Here is a 6,539-nt window from a genome sequence, read left to right as displayed (position 1 = left end):
AGCGGGGGGCCCAAATCCCCCCCCCCCCCAGAACCCCCGGCTTTTCCCAGCCTTGCCCGCAGCCCCGTGGGCCACAGCCACACCCCGCAGCTCCTCTGCAAGTGGCTGTTCCTCTGGTGTCCCCTCCTGCCGTGGGGAGGGACCGTGGGGACCAGCCTGCCAGCCAGGGCGGCTGGGTGGAAGGCAGCACAGGAGCACTCCAGCCCCACACCCAGACCTGGCATCCTCCTCCGGGGCAGCGGGAGGTACCAGCCTGGGTCCACTCGGTGCTGTCACATCCCCAGGGAAGCTGCAGGGAAAGCTGGAAGGTGCAGGGGCAACGGGAGATGCTGCCAGCCTGGCCTGGGGAAACAAGGCTTGGTGGGGACATGGCACTGCCACAGCTTCACTGCTCTGCCCTGCCCTGGGCAGGACACCCACATGTCCCCTGTGGGTCCTGAATGAGCATTTTGCTGAAGACTGCAGGACTTTGGGCTTCTCAGGAGGGTCCTTACTGCTGGGTGGCCACAGCCAGCCCTGCCAGGGGCTCCAGTGCACGATGTCCCTGCTTCTGGGTGCTTGGGGACAGGGTGGGTTTTGCTGGGAGCCTGTGCCCAGCCAGGTGTCCTGTCCCCAGGGTGTGGGACACAGCTCCTGTCCTGCAGCTGGACAGTCTCTCCTGTGCTGGTGGCTGAGCACGCCATGGAGTGGGACAGGGCCACCACAGATCCCCTACTCCAGCCGTGTCCCTGCCACGTGACACTGCTGTGATGCCCTCAGCCAGTGCCACCCTTCTCATCACCAAGCCCCCAAAACTGGCTTGTGCAAAGCCCCAACATCTTCCCACAAGCAGTTCCGTGCAGAAACCCATCCCTCCCGGGAGCCCCGGGGATGCCAGGGACAGGGCCATGCACATGGGGCCGGGGCAGCCTGGGAACAGGCGCAGGGCAGAGGGTGCCCCAAATTGCATCTGAATCCTCCTGGGATTGAATTACATTTCCCGCAGCACTTTGCAAAGGGAAAAGCCACTTCCTTCTGGCCATTGCAACAGAAAACTACATTTCTCACCTGCACTGAGCTGGGGCTGCACAGGCCGGCCAGATCCTGCTCGCAGCGGTGCCCACCACTGCCCTGCCCACCCAGCCTGGTGCCAGGTGAGTGGGGACACTGGGCTGGGGGCTGTGCCCTTGGCACCCATGGGGCAAGCAGGAGAGCTCTGGAAGGTGATGGGACCCTGCCTGGCCCTGGCAGCACTGTCCCTGTGATGGGGGACGGATGCTGGTAGGTGCTGAGCTGGCCAGGCACCCAGTGGTCAGAGTGCCCTGCTACCAGCACCCTGCCTGCAAGCCCCAATCTCCCCTGCCTGCCCTCTGTGGCTGGTCCTTCTGTCGTGGAGCCTGCTGGGCTTGCAGTTCCCAAAGTGTGGTTTGCCCTGTAAAGAGACTCAGTGACCTCCCAGGGGGTGGAGGGAAGGGAAGAGGGAGGCCTGGGATTTTTTTTGGAGAAGCTGGGTGGTCAAAGCCTCCTCCGACCAGCTCTAGCATCGGGAGAGAGGCCCTGTGCAGCTCTGTGCCTCAGTTTCCCCACTGAGGACTGAGAGTAGGGGTGCAGCAGAACATGTGCCATACATAACCAGCATCACAGCACCCAGCTCTTGGGTTTTGAAAGCTGCAAACCACCTGCACGGACACCCCCGGGGCCTCTCTGCTCCCGCAGGTTCACCCGGAGGAGAGCCACCGGCAGCCCCTGTCCCTTCACTGGGCCTCACTGCTGCCAGATTTTCCCATCCTGAGCTCCCATCCGAGAAAAACTCATTTATTTTGCTAAACAGGCATAAAAAGAGAGGCAACATCCTCCCAGGTGTCCTGCCGTAACCCCAGCCCTGCCTGCCTGTGCACAGCATGTCCCTGCTCGCGCGGGGGATGTCGCTGTGGCACTCTCCAGGAGTGAGTTTCTCTTCCTCCCAGCGCCTCAGGACTTGCTCTTTTTGGCTTGTTGCCCCAGATTTCCATGTGCAGCCGTGTTCATAAGCAGCTCTGCTCGCAGGGAGCTGCGAGGCTGCACGCCAGGCACAGCTCAGGTCTGGGAGACCCTGAGACCCTGCAACGGCACCCTGTGTCCTCAGTGTCTTCCCTCTCCCAAAGGGGCTCTGAAGTGAAGCTCACCTCATTAGCACCTCTGAGTTTTTTGGGGTAAGGGCATCCCGCATGCTGCTGCCTGGGGCTGTGGACCCCGCACAACATCTCTGAGCAGGGTGTTAGCTTTAATCTGAAGTGCCTCCATCCCTGCTGACGTCCCTCCCCGGCATCTCACCATGGCAGCTCCCGTCTCGCAGGCACCTTCTGGATAATCTCATTCCTCGCAGGCTCCGGCGCCAGCTCTACAGCAGCTGGGCTGGTTGCAGTTTCGTCTCGGGAAAGCCCTTCCAGCCTCCGCTGCTGCTCTCCTGGTCCGGATCTGGCCGCCTTCTCCTTTCCAGCCTCAATTTCCTGATGGCCAATTTGTTCTTGGGCCAACAGTGTCTTTAACAGCTCCTTTCCTCCTGACCATGGGCGCAGCAGTGACGTACCTGGAACCAGTCCCGCAGCGAGGGCCGCAGCAGCACACTTACAGCACTGCTGGTGGGGATCGGGTTAACCCAGAACCTCTGGCAAGGAAAAGGAACAGGAGCAACTACATCTTCTGTAGACCCTATAAGGTCCCTACCAGGCCAAGGCGGCCACCACGGCACCTGTCATTTGGGCTGCTGCCTAAAGGCAAGGTGTCCCCAAAGGCTGATGAATTCAGGGTCACAGCAGCATCTCCCCTTCCTCCTCAAAGCTCACCAGCCCCGTGTCAGCCTTACGGAGCTTCGACCCTCTTCTTCCATGTTGCGGATAAACTCCTGAGCACCAAGGCTGGGGAGGGCATTGCCACCAGGGCTGAGGTCCTGGGCCCTCCTGGGGCTTGTTCATCTCCTCAGGGGTACTTTGACCCAGCTGTGGGTGACTCCCATGGGAGCAGGGTCTCCGGCATGTGCTGGTGATCCATGGAAGAAGTTACAGCTGAATTTTCTTTCTTCTGACAGATGCTGAGAATGTAGAGGAGGAGGAGGTGGAGGCTCTGGCACATCAGGGGACCATGGGGACACCCCCTCCCAGGCTGCGGGGGACCTCAGGGACAACACAGAGAGCCCTTGTCCCAAAAGGTCCCTGTGGCAGAGACCGTATAAATACCCCAAGTGCAGGAAAGGCTTTGTCCCACCTGTGAACCCACATGGGACAGCGCCCCTACAAATGTCCCACCCATGAGGACGGCTTCGGTGACACCTCCACCCCCATCAAGCACCAGCGCACTCTCATGAGTGCCCGTACCAGTGCTCCCAGTGCTCCCAGTGCTTCCTTCAGCCTCTGCGCCGACCTGCTGCAGCACCAGTGGGCACATGTGGGTGCTGCTGTCGGACAGGGGACACATCCAGCCCCAGCCTCTGCAATGAGTGGGGCGGCTGGCACCACTGGGGTCCATTCTCCAGAAACAGGGCACCTTGGAAATGTGGTTTTGTCCGTAACAAAACCACACCTGTGAGAGAGGGAGGTTGTTGTCACACACAGCCAGCAAATGCACTCGGGGAGGTTAAGACGCTGGGACTGGTTGCCCTGGCTGCTCTGGCGATGCCCCAGGAGCTGTGCCCGTCACTGTCCCTCGCTGGCTGCAGAGCTTCGCAGCATCGGGCGACCTGCATCCGCACAGCTCTGGGGCCCCGGGCACTGAGGATTGTCCTGCTGTCCCCCTGGACGGAGAGGATGGACAGCCCCAGCGCCAGGCTGCACCCCACGGGCAGGAGGTGGCTCAGGGCTCGCTTCTCCCTGCTGGCAGGGGACGATGGGCACCAGCCCCCCTCCCTGGGAGTCCTGCAGTCCCCACAGATGGAAGTAAATAAGTCCTTCAAATTCAGCGTTATTCCCCAAGAGGGAGGTTCAGGGGGTGAAAGCCTAAATCTGCCCTTTTCAGCATTAAAAAGCATCGCTCCCTGCTCCTTGTCCCCCCATCCTGCTAGAGCCACGGAGGGAAGTCTGGGCACGGCAGAGTCGTTCAGTGTTTGTCTGTCCGGTGCAGGCGATGGGGCAGATCTGTGGCAGCGCAGCCCCAACCGAGGAGAGTGACCGCCAATCCAGGAGCAGCAACCCCTAATCTGGAGCCTGATGTTCAACCATTTAATTTCTTGGCAAGATACGACTCCGAATTAAGCTCTGACAGCCACGTCCGGCAGTCTCGCGCAGCTCCTTGGAGGGTTTACAGATGATGAAGAATCCTCAGATGGAAAAGCTGCTGCACCGGAGCCCAAGCTGCTGTTTTGGAGTTGTTCCGTGTGGGACTTGCTGAGCTGGGAGCTGGCGGGTGCTTCGGAGCTGTGCACCCCTTGAGTAAATGGAGGAGCCAAACTAACGCGTAGCTATTTGTTGCTTAAAACCAGCCTAATTTCCTGCAATTGTTTGCAGAGAAAAAAAAAAATCAACAGAAAAAAAACAACTGAAAGCTCAGTGGCCACCCAGGCAATGTCCTGCGCTAGAAGAGGTGATGGAGAGGGAGGTCCTCACAAGGTGCCCCAGTGCTTCCAGACAAAGGCGCTCTGGCTCCGTGCAGCCCAGAAGACAACCTCTGTGGTTTGAGGAGGAGCCTGAGAAAACCAGGAGAAACAGGAGAAAAAGCCAACCTTCGCTTTCCTTTTTGTTTTTAACTGACCCATGAGCTTGCTTGCAGCCCGTACCACCTCCCAGCAGCCCAAAAATGAGGCAGCAGACCCACAGAGGTGGCCAGGGCCTGGGTTCCCAGCATGGGCAGCTGATGGCAGGTCTGGAGCCCAGCAGGTGCTACAGGGGTAGGAGCGTCCCCAGCCGTGGGACACGCAGCCAGGAGGAAAGTGCTGGGCTCAGCAATTCCTGCAATAGCCATCCATAAAAGATCTTGGGTCTTCACAGCAGTACTGTGGCAGGGTACCCACAGCCCCCGATCCTGCGTGACCAAACACAAGCTTTTAGGATTTTTTTGCAGGATACCAGTAACTACAATGAATTCATGGGATGCCTCAACTCGCTGGTGCTTCACACACAGCAAAAGGGGCATTTATTTTGTTAAAAAAACCAAACCAGAAAGCCACGGGTACGTCCCGCTACTGGGCATCCTTCCACTGAGGACAGGCACGCGTGTGGCATCAGGGTCGGTGGAGTTTCCCCAGCCCCAGCTCCTCCCAGGGGCTCTCCCAGACACCGGGACACAAAAACTCATGGACAGGTCGCGTTTGCTGAATATTTCCCTTTGGCTCCTGGGGAGACGCAGTGACATGGTGCAGGCACATGAGGGTGATGATGCTCTTTCCAGCCCATCAGTAACGGAGGACGATGCAGAGCAGCGTTCCCTAGAGGTTTCGCAGTCAGCTGGGGAAGCAGCTCGGTGAGAGCCCCCAACACAGATGGTGGCTTCTCACCAAACCTTGGTGGGACTGAAGACATTTTGGAAGCTAAGGAGAGCTCATAGGTGGTCGGTGTGTAAAAAGGGCACGGGGATGAGTTGGACCAGTGCAGTAATGGGAAGCCAAACCACAAATTCAGGCTGTGCGAAACAAAGCCAGACGGGTGGGATGATTTCTTTCAGGACTTCACAAGGCTCCCTCCGTGGGCTCCTCTGTTGCGTGAGGTCTTCTCCAAGGCATTTGCCTTAATTCTCGGCTGCCTTCCTCATTAAAAAGCAGGGCAAAGCTGGGGGTGGGGTATGGAAGGAAGGACCACGGGGTGGCCCAGGCAGCAGGAAGCATTAGTGGGGTGAGCATCTGTAAGGGGAACCCCATGGGGTTGGTGCCGCCGGGCATGGGGGCTCAGCTGGGAGCCCGGCGAGTGGCTGAGGAGGCACTGGTGGCTGCCGGCACAAGGGTGATATGGAGGGGACCGGTGGTGCGTCTCTGAGGGGTGACATAGGGAGTACAGACCAGCGCATGGGGACAAAGCTCCCAGGGACGGGTGGTTTTGGGGCAGCACAGACCTATTTCCAGCACCCTGGGTAGGAAACCCCAGCACGGTGCAAAATTCAGCTCATCCCCCCAGGCCAGGCTGGCAGCCTGTGCTCACAACCCATCCCGCGGGTCCTGACGCTGAACCCACCTTTCGATGCAGCACACGGGCACAGCCAACTGTGGGCATGCGACCTGGCAGCCCCATGGCCGTGCCCCACAGCATGACCCACGTGTGCCCGGTGTCTATGTGCGGAGTCACAGCCCTGCACTGCTTGTCTCCAGGTAGTCTGCCTGTGGCGTGTGATGAGTTTTATCAGTTCTTAGTGGCCTTTTAGGGAAAGTGATGTGTCCCAAAGGACAGCAGCAGCAGCTTCTAAAGCCAAAATGGAGCCTGGAAATGACCTGCAAAAGCTGCTCGAAGGGAGGGATTGCCTGCGGTGCCAGGTGTGTCCTGTCCATCCCGCGGGTCCTGACGCTGAACCCACCTTTCGATGCAGCACACGGGCACAGCCAACTGTGGGCATGCGACCTGGCAGCCCCATGGCCGTGCCCCACAGCATGACCCACGTGTGCC

This window comes from Aptenodytes forsteri, unplaced genomic scaffold (assembly GCF_000699145.1).
Source record: "Aptenodytes forsteri isolate BGI_AS27 unplaced genomic scaffold, ASM69914v1 Scaffold534, whole genome shotgun sequence".
In the NCBI taxonomy this organism is placed as follows: Eukaryota; Metazoa; Chordata; class Aves; order Sphenisciformes; family Spheniscidae; genus Aptenodytes; species Aptenodytes forsteri.
This window is presented reverse-complemented; position numbering follows the sequence as displayed.